Source organism: Piliocolobus tephrosceles, chromosome 1, assembly GCF_002776525.5.
Source record: "Piliocolobus tephrosceles isolate RC106 chromosome 1, ASM277652v3, whole genome shotgun sequence".
Classification (NCBI taxonomy): domain Eukaryota; kingdom Metazoa; phylum Chordata; class Mammalia; order Primates; family Cercopithecidae; genus Piliocolobus; species Piliocolobus tephrosceles.
In genome coordinates this window covers 51228785-51245652 of record NC_045434.1, presented here as the reverse complement: position 1 = coordinate 51245652, position 16868 = coordinate 51228785, and positions in this window count along the sequence as shown.

Below are 16868 nucleotides of genomic sequence, written 5' to 3'. Positions count from 1 at the left end.
GTCTTTGCTATTGTGAATAGTGCCACAATAAACATACGTGTTCATGTGTCTTTATAGCAGCATGATTTATGATCCTTTGGGTATATACCCAGTAATGGGATGGCTGGGTCATATGGTACTTCCAATTCTAGATCCTTGAGGAATGAATTGGAAAAAACTGCTTTAAAGTTCATATGGAACGAAAAAAGAGCCCACATTGCCAAGACAATCCTAAGTCAAAAGAACAAAGCTGGAGGCATCACGCTACCTGACTTCAAACTATACTACAAGGCCACAGTAACCAAAACAGCATGGTACTGGCACCAAAACAGAGATATAGACCAATGGAACAGAACGGAGTCCTCAGAAATAATACCACACATCTACAGCCATCTGATCTTTGACAAACCTGAGAAAAACAAGAAATGGGGAAAGAATTCCCTATTTAATGTAATAAAAGGAAACAATCTTAAGAGTTGTGAGGCAAAAGCATCAGGTAACCTATAAAAGAAAACCTACTAGATTAACAGCTGATCTTTTAGCATAAACTCTACAAGTTAGAAAGGATTGGGGTCTTACCTCTAGCCTCCTTAAAAAGACAATTGTCGCCAATAATTTTCTATCCAACAAAACTAAGCTTTGTAGATAAAGACACAGTCTTTTTCAGACAACCAAATGCTGAGATAATTCATCACTACAAAGTCAGCACTGAAGAATTGCTAAAATTAGCTTCAAATATTGAAACAAATCCCCAAAATACATCAAAATAGCAGCTTCTAAAAGTATAAATGTCACGGGACCTATAATACAATAACACAATGGAAAAAAAAAAAAGGTATCAGGCAACAAATAGCACAATGAATAGAATAGTACTTCACATCTCAATAATAATGTTATGGCCTAAATGCTCCACTTAAAATATACAGAATAGCAGAATGTATAAATATCCACCAACCAAGTATCTGCTGTCTTCAAAGACTCACCTAACACATAAGCACTCACATAAACTTAAGGTAAAGGGGTGGAGAAAAGATTCCATGCAAATGCACACCAAAGTGAGCAGGAATATCTATTCTGTAGAATAAAAGATTAAATCAAATAAAAATGCAACGTGAACTTTAAAACACATTTTGAAAGTAAATATTCCACTGCCATTTACGAACATTTATTTCAAACAAAATAAACTTTAAAGCAACAACAGTTTTAAAAAGACAAAGAGGGACATTACACAATGATAAAAAGACTAGTCCAACAGGAAAATATCACAATCCTAAATATATATGCACCTAACACTGGCACTCCCAAATTTATAAAACAATTACTACTAGACCTAACAAATGAGACAGACAGCAACACAATAATAGTGAGAGACTTCAATACTCCTCTTCAAGGAAACAATGGACTTAAACTACACCGTAGAACAAATGAACTTAACAATATTTACAGAACATTCCAAGCAGCAATGGCAGAGTATACATTCTATTCATTAGCACATGGAACATTCTCCAAGATAGACCTTATGATAGGTGAGAAAACAAGTCTCAATAAATTTAAGAAAATTTAAATTATATTAAGTACTCTCTCAGACCACAGTGGAACAAAATTGGAAATCAACTCCAAAAGGAACTCTCAAATCCATGCAAATACATGGAAATTAAATAACCTGATCCTGAATGATAAATAATAGTCAATAATGCAACCAAAATGGAAATTAAAAAACTATTTGAACTGAACAATAATAGTGATACAACCTGTCAAAATGTCTGAGATACACCAAAAGCAATGCTGAGAGGAAAGTTCACAGCATTAAATGCCTACATCAAAACATCTGAAAGAGCACAAATAGACAATCTAAAATCACAACTCAAGGAACTAGAGAAACAAGAACAATCCAAGCCCAAATGCAGCAGAAGAAAAGACCAAGATCAGAGCAGAACTAAATGAAATTGAAAAAAAAAATAAAAAAGATACATAAAACAAAAGCTTTTTCTTTGAAAAGATAAATAAAACTGATAGACTATCACTGATATGAACCAAGAAGAGAGAAAATTCAAATAACATCAATTAGAAATGAAATGGAGATATTACAACTGATACACATTAATACAGAAGATCATTCAAGGTTACTGTGAACACCTTTATGTGAACAAACTAGAAAACCTAGAAGAGATGGATACATTCCTGGAAATATACAACCATCCTAGATTAAACAGGAAGAAATAGAATCTCTGAACAGACCAATAACAAGCAACAAGATTGTAACGGTAATAAAAATATTGCCAACAAAAATGTCCAGGACCAGACAGATTCACAGTTGAATTCTATCGTATCAGACTTTCAAAGAAGAATTGGAGCAAATCCTATTGATACTATTCCAGAAGACAGAGAAAGAGGTAATCCTCCCTAAGTCATTCTATGAAGCCAGTATCACCCTAATACCAAAACCAGGAAAGGACATAACAAAAAAAAGAAAACTATAGACCAATATCCCTAATGAACATAGATGCAAAAATCCTCCACAAAATACTAGTTAATCAAGTCCAACAGCATATCAAAAATATAATCCACTATGAATAAGTTGTTTTCTTACCAGGGATGCAGGGATAGTTTAACATGCATAAGTCAATAAATGTGATACACCACATAAATGGAATTAAAAATAAAAATTATGATCATCTCAACAGATTCAGAAAAAGCAGTTGACCAAACCCAGCATTGCTTTATGTTTAAAACCCTCAGCAAAATCAGAATGGAAAGAACATACATCAGAATACTGAAAGCCACATATGACAAACCCACAGCCAACATTATATTGAATAGGGAAAGTTGAAAGCATTTCTGAGAATTGGAACAAGACAAGGATGCTCACTCTCACCACTTCTATTCAACATAGTACTGGAAGTTCTAACCAGAGCAATCAGACAAGAGAAAAAAATAAAGGGCGCCCAAATCCTGTTTTTAATTGCTCTTGTGTTCCTTTGTGGCTTTTCATTATAGTTCTATTGCTATTTGAGCAGCTAATTAGCCTATATTAGTAAGTGTTTTCTACAGAAAAAAAAAAAAAAATACCCTCTGCTGTATATTTAATTTAGTTATCTTTCCAATTTCCGAAGCCACAAGGCTTATAAGATGATAAAGGCAAATTGCTATCGGGGGAGTGGAAAGCATATATTTGACATAGAGCAAATTCATATATTTCATTAAGGCATTATTATCTTAATTATTAAAAATAAAAAAAGCAGCCAAATCAACAGATCACATTTAGCATTGGTTATCTTTCTTAAAAAAAAAAAAAATTCTAGAGAGCTAGCTTACATATACCTAAAATTACTATGTCCTGCAAACTCATCAGGAACTCTGAATATATCCAACATAAATATTTGATTTTATGCACAATGGTAAAACTTATTTATTTTATCTTTCATTAAATGATGATTATTCATGATACTGTATAATCACCAAAATTGTTTAAGACCCCAGTCTCTTAAAAACATAGAAATGCAATGTATATATGTATTTATATGCAATAGGTCATTTTGATAAAATTTGGATCAATAGGCAATAATGTAGTAGCCTACCACAGCTCTCTATTAAAGATAATGTTTTGATGGGCACAATTGCTCATATAACTTTAAGACAGACCTCTCTATTTTTTTCTAGAAGAAGAATATGTCGCTTCATGATATGAAAATTATGACTTAATTGTAATACCAATGAAATTGGAATGATTTATTTGAAATTTATGTTTGAAATATACTTTTATCAAGGAAAGTTACATGATCAGAGGTTTTATTTTTCTTCAAAGGACAACCCTGACTACGGTCTGCAGAATTGTTTGTTAGATCACAGGTAAAACAATGAGAAGAGGAAGGAAACTCTTCTAGTAGTTAGTCATGGGAGGTTGGATTAGTTAGTGGTAGAGATGCGCAACAAATAACAAGTGCAAGATGTGCAAAATACTTAGAAGGTAAAGTGAATTCAGTGTTGTCTCAGATATAGGAGGTGAAAGAGGAGGCAAGCATGATGACTATTTCCCTGGCTGATTTGCACAATAAAATGGAAGATATAGTTTCCTGTTTGCTGATTTGCACAATAAGATGGAAGATAGAGTTCCCTGTTTGTTGGAGGGGCTACTGAGAAAAGACTGTTCCATGAGGACACAAGTTCGGCTCGTAGATTGAATCTGATGAGGGTGTATCAGACCTGTCTCCCAGATCTGGCAAACAAAATCATCACATGGGATGCTTTTCAAAAACACCTGTAAAAGTTCCAGTTTAATTTTTTTTCTTTAAGAGATCACAGGTGGCAATAATTTTTAAAAGCCCACAGGTTATTTTGAGAATTACTGCTTAAAAACACCAGGTAGTTACATGTTGCATGAATGGAAACTTTCATGCATATTCCTTATGTATTAAAATCTGCAAATGTCGCTTTTCAAATATTAAAATATGAAAAAAGGTAAGCGTGAGAGAATGATTTTAATGAAAGCTTTTTAAAAAAATAAGAAACAATAAAATCTTTACCTGAAATTTTAATTAATGTGTTTGTTTTATGTGCATAACAGATTTCTCTTTTTTTTTTTTTTTTTTTTTTTGAGACGGAGTCTCGCTCTGTCGCGGGGGCTGGAGTGCAGTGGCCGGATCTCAGCTCACTGCAAGCTCCACCTCCCGGGTTTACGCCATTCTCCTGCCTCAGCCTCCCGAGTACCTGGGACTACAGGCGCCCTCCAACTCACCCGGCTAGTTTTTGGTAGTTTTTAGTAGAGACGGGGTTTCACCATGTTAGCCAGGATGGTCTCGATCTCCTAACCTCCTGATCCACCCGTCTCGGCCTCCCAAAGTGCTGGGATTACAGGCTTGAGCCACCGCGCCCAACCTTGATTTCTGTATTAGTTTTACAAGTATCTTCCTCCATTGTTAATGTTGAATACCATGAAACATTTTGTATAAGCATCTACCTGACCAAAGGGATGGCTTTATTTTCTGGCATTAATATTTTCTGTTTTAACTCTTAAGTCTTATTTTCGTTTTGCTCCTTTTCATTAATATTTATATTATTAAATCGTGTTTCTTAGGTGCTATCCTGTCTATATTTTTATTAGTAAATTCATAAATAGATGATTGTTTTTATAATTGAGTTTTATATAAGGTATTATTTTGAGGAATACCTGCTTAGACTGACCTGTGTCAGGTAATTTATAATAAGGAAGACCATAGAGTCTGCTACCAATCATAGTTAAAAAATAGCTTCTACATATAATGAAATGAATCTAATACTTTTTATGCTCTAGATACAATAGTGTGTCTTGCCAATGGAGTTAAAATATTTAACCCTGTTTTATTCATAAGTTCCTCAATTATTTGGTTAAATGAATAAATAATATTAGATCAAGTGAAAATCATAACAAGTCCATTAAGTATTAATCACAAATTTGTGATCATTAAAGAATGAATATATTTTATATTTTTATTGTGTGTGTATATATGATGATATATATATGTACCAGAGACATCTATAATTCTTGAACACATTATATGTATAAAGTATAACATATATAATTTGCATATATTCCTTTAGAAAGGTATAAATACATATGCATGTTTTCATACATATCAATATTTAGAAGAAAACAGATTGCTGAGAATGCTGTTTATTACACATAATAAATATAAGTCTCTTTATAAACTAGTAAATAACTGTGAAGGCAGAGATTAGGGGTTGTGTTATTGCCACTTTTTCCTTCTCACTGAGCAGTGCCAAGCATAAAAGAAGTGCTGAGTGAGTATTATCTTTAATACACTAGGGTATGGATTTAACTTACCAGTAGAGTTTTAAACCAATATAATATTGTACCAATAACACCAGTTTCAAATACAATTATTCATATTATTTCTATTTAAAAATGAGCCAATTTTTGACATAAAAATCTGTGCATCTGTACGGAAAAGTGATTTTTTTACTTCAATATGCACATATAATGATTTATCTGCTTTTATGAAACACAAAATAATAGGATATTGATCTTAGGAACACTTCACATGTGAATACATCTGGATCAAAATATAACTCAACTGACATCATTTCTGAAAAGTCTATGTCTTTTTTTTTTTCATAATTCTCATAATACTCATGAGGCAAATTCCTGGGCATTGCAAATTCTTCACTGTAGAATAAGAGATTAAATCAAATAAAAATGCAATGTTAACTTTAAAACATATTTTGAAAGTAAACATTCCCCTGCCATCTATGAAGCATGAAATAAAATAATCTTGGGAGCATTATCATAAATGTAACCTCACAGGAGTTAAAGCTTTAAATTATTTTTCTAATATTTATGAAATTAAATAAATAGAAGCCAGGATTTCAGAAGGCTGAAAGTTGTTGTGTAATAAGAATGTTTGATTGTTAATTAGTATGTAATAAATCATATTAAAATTGAAATAAGAAGTCCATTGGTAAATTCTCACCTCAAATGGAAACAAAGTTTCTATCAATAGGAAAATATATTTATGATGCTTCATTCACATAATTTAACTAAACATACTCTACAATAGGAAGGGTATGGAGCTTTCTTAACATTAAATATAGTGATTTGTTTACTCCAGTCAGAAATATAGCTTAGTTCCTATATCTAACTACTAGCTGTTCTTCTCTTTCAGCATTTCCTAACAATGACCAGTAGAGGTTAATGAATATTTAAAACAGTGCATAACATCAGTCTTAGGAGTCCTGTTGAACGTCACTCTTAAATGTTTAAAGTCTTGTTTATGTATTTGATCATTATTTATAAGACTTTACAGTAAAGCATAATGTGTTTTCATGGTTCTCAACAAATTGACATTTAATCTCGTTTGTTGTATATTGAAAACCTACATATGATGAATATCAAGTTTTTTTTGGCCTATAACTTTTAGAGTTAGGACCTAAGGAAGATAAATGTTTTCTTTGGAGAAATATCTATTCAAGTCGTTGGCCTATTTTTATTTTAAGATGTTAGTTATTTTTATTATTATTATTGAGTTGGAAGAGTTCCTTACGTATTTTAGAAATTAACTTCTTAGTTGATATATGACTTGCAAATATTTTTTCTCATTCTATTGGTTGCCTTTTCACTTTGTTGATTGCTTCCTTTCCTGTGCATTCTAGTTTGAGGTAGTCACACTTGTTTATTTTTGCTTTTGTTGTCTGTGTTTTTAGTGTTACATCCATTAAATCATTGCCAATAATAATACTCTGCAGTTCTTTTCTCCATGATGTTTGCTATGAGTTGTACAGTTTTAGGTTAAACACTTAAATCTTAAATCTAGTTTGCTTTAATATTTTGTGCATGGTAAATGATAACAGTTCAACTTCATTCTTTTGCATGTGTATATGCTATTTTTCCACCTCTAAAGGAGACATACAAATGGCCAACTGTTATATGAGACAAGCCTCAATGTCACTAAATCATCAAGGAAATGCAATTCAAAACAACGAGATATCACTTCATGTCTGTTTGAATGGTTTTTATCAAAGAGACAAAAGACAACAAGTGTTGGGAGGATATGGATAAATTAGACCATTGTAAATTGTCAGTGAGAAAGAAAATGGTGTAGCTGCAGTGAAAACCACTATGGAGGTTTCTCAAAAATTCCTAAAAATAGGACTACCATATAATCTAGCAACCCAACTTTTGGTTATTTATCCAAAAAAAATTAAATTCAGGACCTTGAAAAGATAATATTACTCCCATGTTTATTGTAGCACTATTTAAAATGGTTAAGGTGTGGAAACAACATAAATATCAATTGACAGACTTATTACTAAAGAAAATATGGCATATACATACTACAGAATATTATTTAGCCATAAAAAAGGAAATCTTGTAATATGCAACATGGATGAATCTTGAGCACAATATGATAAGTAAAATAAGTCAGTGGCTAATGGTTAGATGAATTCACTTTTTTAAGGTATCTGAAACAGCCAAACTCATAGAAGCAGACAGAAGGAAGGTGGCTTCCAGGGGGATTGGAAAGGTGAAAACAGGGAGTTGTTAATAAATGAGTGTAAAATTCTGTTATGCAAGATGAATAAGTTCTAGACCCTGCTGTAGAACATTATGCATACAGTCAACAATACTATATTGTACACTAAAAGGGCTGTTAAGAGCATTTATATGATGCTGTTTTTACTACAATAAAAAAGTAACATTAAAAGATATAAAGTCTTTTGAGAATCAGTTCTTACTTTAAAATATAGGAGGATGATTTGAATTTTATTAGGGAAAGCCTATCCATATTATTCTACCTAAAAATATTTCTATGTTCATGCCTTCATTAACCCAAATGAATGAAATGATCTCATTATCAGTTTACATTGAAGAATTACATTAGTTTGTTAAGGATGAACATCATCAAATTATTGGAGCTTAACTTTTAGAAAGATGTTTTATTTTTCCATTGATTTAGGTCTTATTTTATGTCTTCAGTGATATGTTATCTTACTATATTTCTTATTTATTTGTTGTTAACTTATTTTGAAATATTCTGTCAATTGTATTGTATTAAAAAGCAATTTTCTCATTGTATCCTGTGATAAGGTTTTTAATTATGAAAATTGACACTGATTAATATACATTTATTTAGTTTCTTATATCTGGTAATCTTACTAACTTCTTTTTTATTTTAATAGTTTTCTTTCTGGTTCTTTTATTTTGGATTTTCCAGGTAAAAATGTTAGAAATTTTGAAAGCATTAAAATATTTATGTCTAATCTCACTCTCTCCTCTCTCTTGTTCCCTCTATAGACACACATATTTGTATACATATGTATGTATGTGTATATACATATATGTATGTGTGTGTGAGCATGTGTGTATATATATACACACACATATATGGTATATATACATACATATATACACATACACATATATATGCATGTATATGATATCTACAGGAGTGTGTGTATATATAGATATATCTCTATATATAGTTATCTATACATATATAGTTAAAATGGCCAAACTCATGGAAGCAGATATTTATAGATATGTGTATGTGTGTGTACACATATATATGTATATATATACACACATATACACACACAATGACATATATACACACACATACACATACATACATGTGTGTATACATATGTGTGAATATAGAGAGAGAAAGAGAGGAGAGATTTATATATAAAATATTTATTACATATAAATATATATTTATAAATAAGATAGTAAACATATCTATATTCAGATATATATGTAAATAAGACAAATATATCTATATTCAGATATGTATATATAAGACAATAAATATACATACATTTGTTGTCTTTTCTTCTGTTTAAATGAGATAACAATAAGATTAATAAATGCTGTCTTATTTCTGAGTTTATGATGTTGTTCTTGTTATTTATTGTTCCATAAAAAAATTGCCCAAAACCTAGTGGGCAACTATAACCTAGTTATACAAATTATTTTATTATTTTTCCCAATCTCTATGGGTCAGAAATCTAAGAAAGCTTTGTGTAGATGTTTCTGGCTTGAGAGCTCTAATGCATTAGTGCTCAGTGCATTAGAGCATTAATTGCAGTCAGTGTTGGCTCATAGGAGCAGGAGTGGTGGTAGCAGTGAAGAGCATTTACCTGGAGGCTGGGCAGATTTTTCTGTTTTCTTATACTGTCCATATGGTATGTCTACATTAACAAGTTTGTTTTCCTAGAGAAAGAGCAACCTTAGAACATTTACATTGTTTATTAGTCACCTGAAAGCTTCAAGGTCAAATATTACAGACAGCATGTGGAAACATTTATTAGTCACCTGAAAGCTTCAAGGGCAAATATTACAGACCAGCATGTGGAAACTTTTATTACCTTTCATTACCTATCCACAAAAGCCAGATCATATCACTTTCAAAGTACTCTATTTGCTGACCAAGAAAAAGTTGATTCTCATTCATGGGAAGGGTGGTTGTTCAAATAACTGGTGACCAGAAATCTCAATATTTTTATTTCCTTTTATTAGAACAAAATTTTAAAATTTCTATCAGTATCTATCAATATGATACATAGATTTCTCCCCCTTCCACAAAAAATGCTGCCTGATTATCCTACGTTTCACTGAACAATTGACTTTCAGACTCAGTCTATTTGCACCTTCTTTTCTTCCCTCAAATCTCTAAACTTGCAGGCCGAACATTAAGCTGACAATCTTGCTTCCTTCTACATTCAATAAAACAAAAGCTATGAGAAGGCATATGCAGTATCATTTTATCACATAATTTACCCATTCATACAGGCTGTACCCTTTTATTCTGTCTCTCCTCTAGCTAAATGGATTAATTCTTTCTACTACTCTTTTCTCCTTTAATTCTGTTGTAGATCCCATCCTTTGCACCAATTCCAAGATTATGCTCCTCTAATTAATTATACTTTTTCCTAGATTATGATTTTTTTCCTACAGGATCTTTTCTCTCAGAATAGAAATAAATATCCTACATCTCCTCAAAAAACAAAACAAACAAATAAACAAAACAGATATGGGGGTCTCATTTTGTTGAACAGATGGTCTTAAACTTGGCTTCAAGAGATCCTCCTGCCTCAGCCTTCCAAAGGGCTGGAATTACAGGGTTGAGCCACCACATGTGGCCTACATCTCCTGCTTTCAAATAAAATTCTATAAATTTGCATGTTCTTCCATTTACTGCCCTGATTCCCTTTACAGCAAAATTCTTGGGAAGTCTTTACTAAACTAATGGTGATGACTTCCTCTGAATGCTTGGGTTTACCATATATTTTTCCCCGACTCCCATTTCTACTGAAACTGTTTTGTCTCAGTCAGCAATATGTTGCTGAGTTCAAAAATTACTTCTTAGTCCTCATCTTATCTTAATGCATCTTAACTTATCTTAATGCAGCATTTGACACAGTGATCAACTTCTTGAAAGACTCCATTTACAATTTTAAAAGTAGATTCATTTCTCATTAACTTATTTTATGTCATGATCTACTAAAAATGTAGAAGCTGCAATTTTCTTAAGTTCTGTAAATTATTTTGGTTAAAAATGAATACCAGGAATAAAACCATATACTTAACAAATCCATTTAAAACAAAACAATTTATACCTAAACCAGATGGAATTAGTATTATTCAGAATCCTATCTTTTTTAAGGCTGTATATACTTAGAATATATCTTCTATAGGAAAAGCTCTGAACACAGATTGATAATTTTCTCTGTATCTCTTTATCTCTCAAAGAAAGATAATCATAAAATGATTTAATCAATATTTATGCCAACTAGGATGTTGTATAAACACATGCAATACATAAAACATGTGTACACCTAAACACATATGTATATATTTGGTATTCTCATCTATGTAATATTTTTGTCAGCAGTTAGTATCACATAAAAGACCACCTCATAAAGTCAATTAGTATACTTTTCTTCAATATCTCTAATCTTGACTAGTTTAATTAATATAGTAATCACCTGTTTTTAAAGATCAGTTAATATTCTTTCATCTTACCTTACACTTAGGAGCAAAAGGATTAAGGCTCTGCAATCCATTCTCTCTCTTTATCAGGGACAACTAGGGAAAGTAAGAAGATGATCTAGTCACAACCTTTTATTAGATGCTAATGATACATCTCTTGAAAAACACGTAATATTATTTACTATAGAGTGTCCTTATGTAGTTATCTAGTTTAGATTACATTAAACCAACTCAGAGTCTGTGGATTTATGGAACATAGCTCCCTGAAATTTTCATGTAAGCAATGCAATTATTGGAGTGAAAATAGGAGGTGTTTCATTAGTGAGATAGCTCCCTTTTGTGTAAGTGAGGGTTGCATGTCTGTCAGGAACTCCATATGTTAAATCTGGGCCAGAAACCATTAAAACATTGCAAGAAAGGATCTGAGAGAAGAAATCAATATCCTAGACTCCGCTTTTCCTGCATCTTGCAATCACTTGTATATGTGAAATTATTAAAATACTTAAAATTATTGAGATTTTTTATTTTTGTTAGACCTTACAATCTGACCCTCTTTAAAATTAAGGCCTGGTGTAAATTTTTAATCTTTCAGAGTAAAAGAGTTTAACAATTTTCCTAATACCACGATAAAATTTTCTGGATGACTATACATAGGAAATAATAAAGACTAATATTCTGAGACTCAAACAGAAAGAACAATGTTATACACTGCAGATTAGTTTTTAATTTTGAATAACTAAATGGTGAATTATGAACTAACCACTGGAAATGGGCAGAAAAATAACAGAGAAAAATAGAAACAAACCCAACACATGTTGTGGGGAAGCATGCAGATTAAAGAAAGATAAATTTAAGTGTATAGAGAAGCAATTGATCCCAGTATAAATTAGTGGCGAGGTACACAATTTGATCTGAGAATTGTTTGCTACTTTTTAACATTTATAATATACATTTACATAGTCTATATAGAAACTGAAACTAAGTAACTTGTGTAACATATAAAACATATATATAGTAAAAAGAAGAACCAATTAATTTTTTAAACAGTAATATGTGTTTTCCCCTTTGCTGATTACGCATGAAAAGTCTACCCACAGTAACTATACTTAATGAACAATCATTAATCACTTAGTGGCAGACAATAGCAATAAAAGTAGAGTACATGGGAGGAATTACAAAATAACCATAAGAATTGCCCTGAAATTTCAGGTTCTTTGAAGTGATGGAAAAGTTCATAAAGACACCAAATGTAAAAAAAGAAAAAAAAAAAAAAAAAAAAAGAGAGAGAGAGAGAAAGAAACTTTAAAATGCAACCAGTCATAAAAATAAATGTGTTTTCTTGTTTATCTTTTTGGTTCTTCCAAGCTCTTACTTTAATGGGCTCTCTATATTCGGTGCAGCTTTGAATTAGTGTCTCTGTGAAAAATCCTGAATATTTTTCTCCTGACCAATACCTGGTTAAGGAGAGAGATGATATATTTTATATATATTTACCCTAGTGCCCATCATAGCACCTAGAATTTAAAAGATGTTGAATAAAGTTTTACAGAATGTATGCGTGAGAATGGAAGAAGCAGAATAGCTATGCTTAAAAGCTCATTTCTAAAATTACATTTTTAAAGAGTAGATTTCATTTATCTACAAGACATCTGTACATTCTTGTTTGTTAGTTTGTTTAGTTGTTGCTATACCCATAACAGAATACCGTAAATTAATTTAAGTCATATTTTGATACTTAAATAAATTCAAGAGGAATATTTTCTTCATGAAAGCATGATTTACAAAAGTATTGAAAATTTTAATTCAACATGCTCATTAAACAGAATATTTTAATGGTATAGACTCATATTAAAGAAACTAATATATTGCTAATTAGGATTAACAGAAGGAAGCCAATATCCCCTAATATAATTTCAAAGAGGCAAAAATTACAATGCTTAAGATAAAGAAAAAATAAAGGTTATTAGCAGTACATGGCCCTAATAAACTTTGAAAATGAATTTCATGAAATCAATGCATTGCCATTCACAGCTTGAGCGTAATTCTCTTAAATTTTATTTTTAAATTTGTATTTACGTATTTACAGGCAGGGTCTTGCATTCAGGCTTGCCTCGAGCTCCTGGGCTCAAGTGATCCTCCTGCCTCAATCACTTGAATAGTTAGGACTTCACGTGTGTATCACTGCACCCAACCTCTTACCTTTTAATATTTTAAAATTTATATAATATTTTGAAAAATAAGAGCTATTTAGAGAGATGTATGTTGCATTTTTATATGCCCAAGAAAACTGATTTTAAATTAGATAATATAGGGAAGACATATTAAATAAGGATTTAAGTTCAAGATTCTTCCAATGTTGTACTCATTTCTTACATATATGGTGAAAGTTATTGTAAAGATGTTAAGAAATATCTAGCCACCTAAAATGAGTTTGACTATGCTACCTAAAGAAAATTATATATTTAGATACAGAAAATTTAAATATAAATGCTGAGAAAATTTAGTAATACTGATTAAATATATAAAATGGGTGTTTTGAACAGAGTTTGGGGTGAGTATAGGGAGTGGGAAGATTGAGGCAGAGACAATGCTCACTGAGTACTAGATGCCTATTTAGATTACTATCCTTCTTTGCAGGTAGGTTTGGGTCATTGGAACTGATTCTGGTTAATAGCCTCTCCTACTTCTGAGATATGTCACTTTTAACATTTTTTATTTTATTTTTTTGTATATTTAAGGAGTACAGGTTCAGATTTCTTACATGCATAGATTTGAGTGTACCCATCACCCAAATGGTGAACACTGTACCCAACAGATAATTTTGCAGTGTTTGCACCCCCCATCCTCCCACCATCTGTAGTCTCCAATGTTCATTATTCCACTCTGTGTGTCCATGGGTATCCACTGTTTAGCTCCCACCGATAAGAGAGAACGTGTGTTTGACTTTCTGTTTCTGAGTTTCTTCACTTAGGATAAAGGCCTCCAGTTCAATCCATGTTGCTGAAAAAGACATAATTCGTTCTTTTTTATGACTGAGCACTAATTCATGGTGTGTGTGTGTGTGTGTGTGTGTATGCATGTGTGTTTATACATATAACATTTTCTTTATCCAATCCTTCATTGGTGGACACTGAGGTTGGTCTATATCTTTGCTATTAAGAATGGTATTATGATAAACATATGCCACTTTTGCTTGGAATCAGTTAAAAACTGCGTGTGTCCTCAGTTTATCTCTTTTCCTGTCACAGTGACATTGTAAGTCATGTGTTCAGATGATGGAATAATCTTGGTAGGAAACCTGGATTTCTAAATCACCAAGAACATAATTTTCCTATTAATTATGTTCTGGTAACAAAAATCTCTCTAATGAACATATCTGGAGAATTTTAAAAAATATTATCAAATATTTTATGTATATAATATATATTTGATTTTATGTAGATATATTATATATTACATATTATGTAAATACATATTATATAATATGCATTATAATATATACTATATTAAATATCATTAAAATATATAATATGTGGTATAATCATATATTGCATAAATAATATGTTTATTTAATATATGTATATATCTGATATAATTAATATAATTTTCTAACATGTCTAATATATTTATCTAATATATCTAACATATTAATATTGATATGTAATATCACATATTATCATGTAATATACTAGATATATTAGTATATTAGATTATTATATTTATATGATATATTAATCTAATATATTAATATATACTAACATATATTAGATATATTATACACATGATAACATATATATATTATCATGTATATAATATATCTATGCATATTATCATAAGTATAATATATCTACTATATATTAGATATATTAATATATTAGATATTATTTGTATAATATATTAGAGATCACATATCGTATATATTAGATATATATTACAACATAAAATGGGATTTAATTCTAATTATGCTTTGTTGGATTAACAACTGGAAACCACTCTGTATAAGTCTCCACATTAACAGAAAAAAAAGAAAAAAATATTTTCTTAATAAATGAAGAAAATAAATTTGACTCAATACAACATGCAAATTGTAATTTAAATAAGTACACACTTTAACCATACTGGAAGTAGAGGGAACTTCCTTTATCTAACTAAGACTATGTATAAAAATCTATCGTAATCCTTGAACTCATGGTGAAATACTGAATTACTGAAAATGTTCACAGAAAACGAAACAAGAATGCCCATCTTCCCTTCCATTTAACATTGCAATGGAAGGCCTAGCCACTATAATTATAGTGCCTAGAAAAGAAATAAATATCATGGCAGTTTGAAAGGAAAAAATATTCCCATAAAACATAATTGGATAACAAGAAATAATAAGAAAGAAGTTATAGACAAACTTAACCAAGTAAATATATTACTTAATAATATCCTTGGATATAAAGCCAATAGAAAAAAATGTATAAATGCTATCAACAAACAAACAAAATGTCTTAAAATGTTACTATTTATAATAGGATGAAAATATATTGAAGACCTAGAAATAATTTTAACAATATGTAAGACCACTATGTCCAAAATTATAAAACATTAAATGGGGAGATATAGATGATGTTTATGATTGGAAAATTGAGTTTAGTTTTCCCCAAATTCAGCTTACGCAAAAGCCTATGAACACCTTCCAAGGGTGACTACCGGGACATCAGGCTGGATAATTTCCACCTGAATGGCATTTACTGCCTTCTTATGGGACACTAACTGAAGCTACCTCTACGACCGAAGGATGGAAAATAGTCTTGTCACCTGAAATACCCATGCTGTCTGGGGTGATGTCAGAGAAACATTCTAATGGAGATAGTAGTGCCCAGAAGTACCCATAGTTCCATGATAAAACTGAATTAGTTTATGTAGGATCATGCTACCAGAGGAAAACAAGAAGCTGATATTCACATGCAGGGAGCCACTTTTTGGCTGGGACTGACTCTGGAACTGTATTAGGATTTGCTGGTTTCTACAGTGCCTGAAAAAAAGCACTCAGCTGACTGACAAAAGTTGTTCGATTTGTGAATGGCTGTTCCAAGGTGAAAGAACAGCATTCTGTTTAGAAGGCTGCTACTCTGACTGCAAAGTATACTCTTGGAGCAGAATTTATCTTTCTCTCTAGCTGAGTTCTCTAAAATTTGGAAAATATTCATAAGTATTCTTCTTTGAAATTTTTAAAAATTTCAATAGCTGTAGAGGTACAAGTGGTTATCGGTTACATGGATAAATTGAATAGTAGTGAAGTCTGTAATTTTAGTGTACCCGTTATCAGGGTTGTCTACATTGTACCCCAATAAGTAGTCAGTCATCTGTAACTGCCACCCCCCTCTCCCCACTTCTGAGTCTCTGATGTCTATTATAC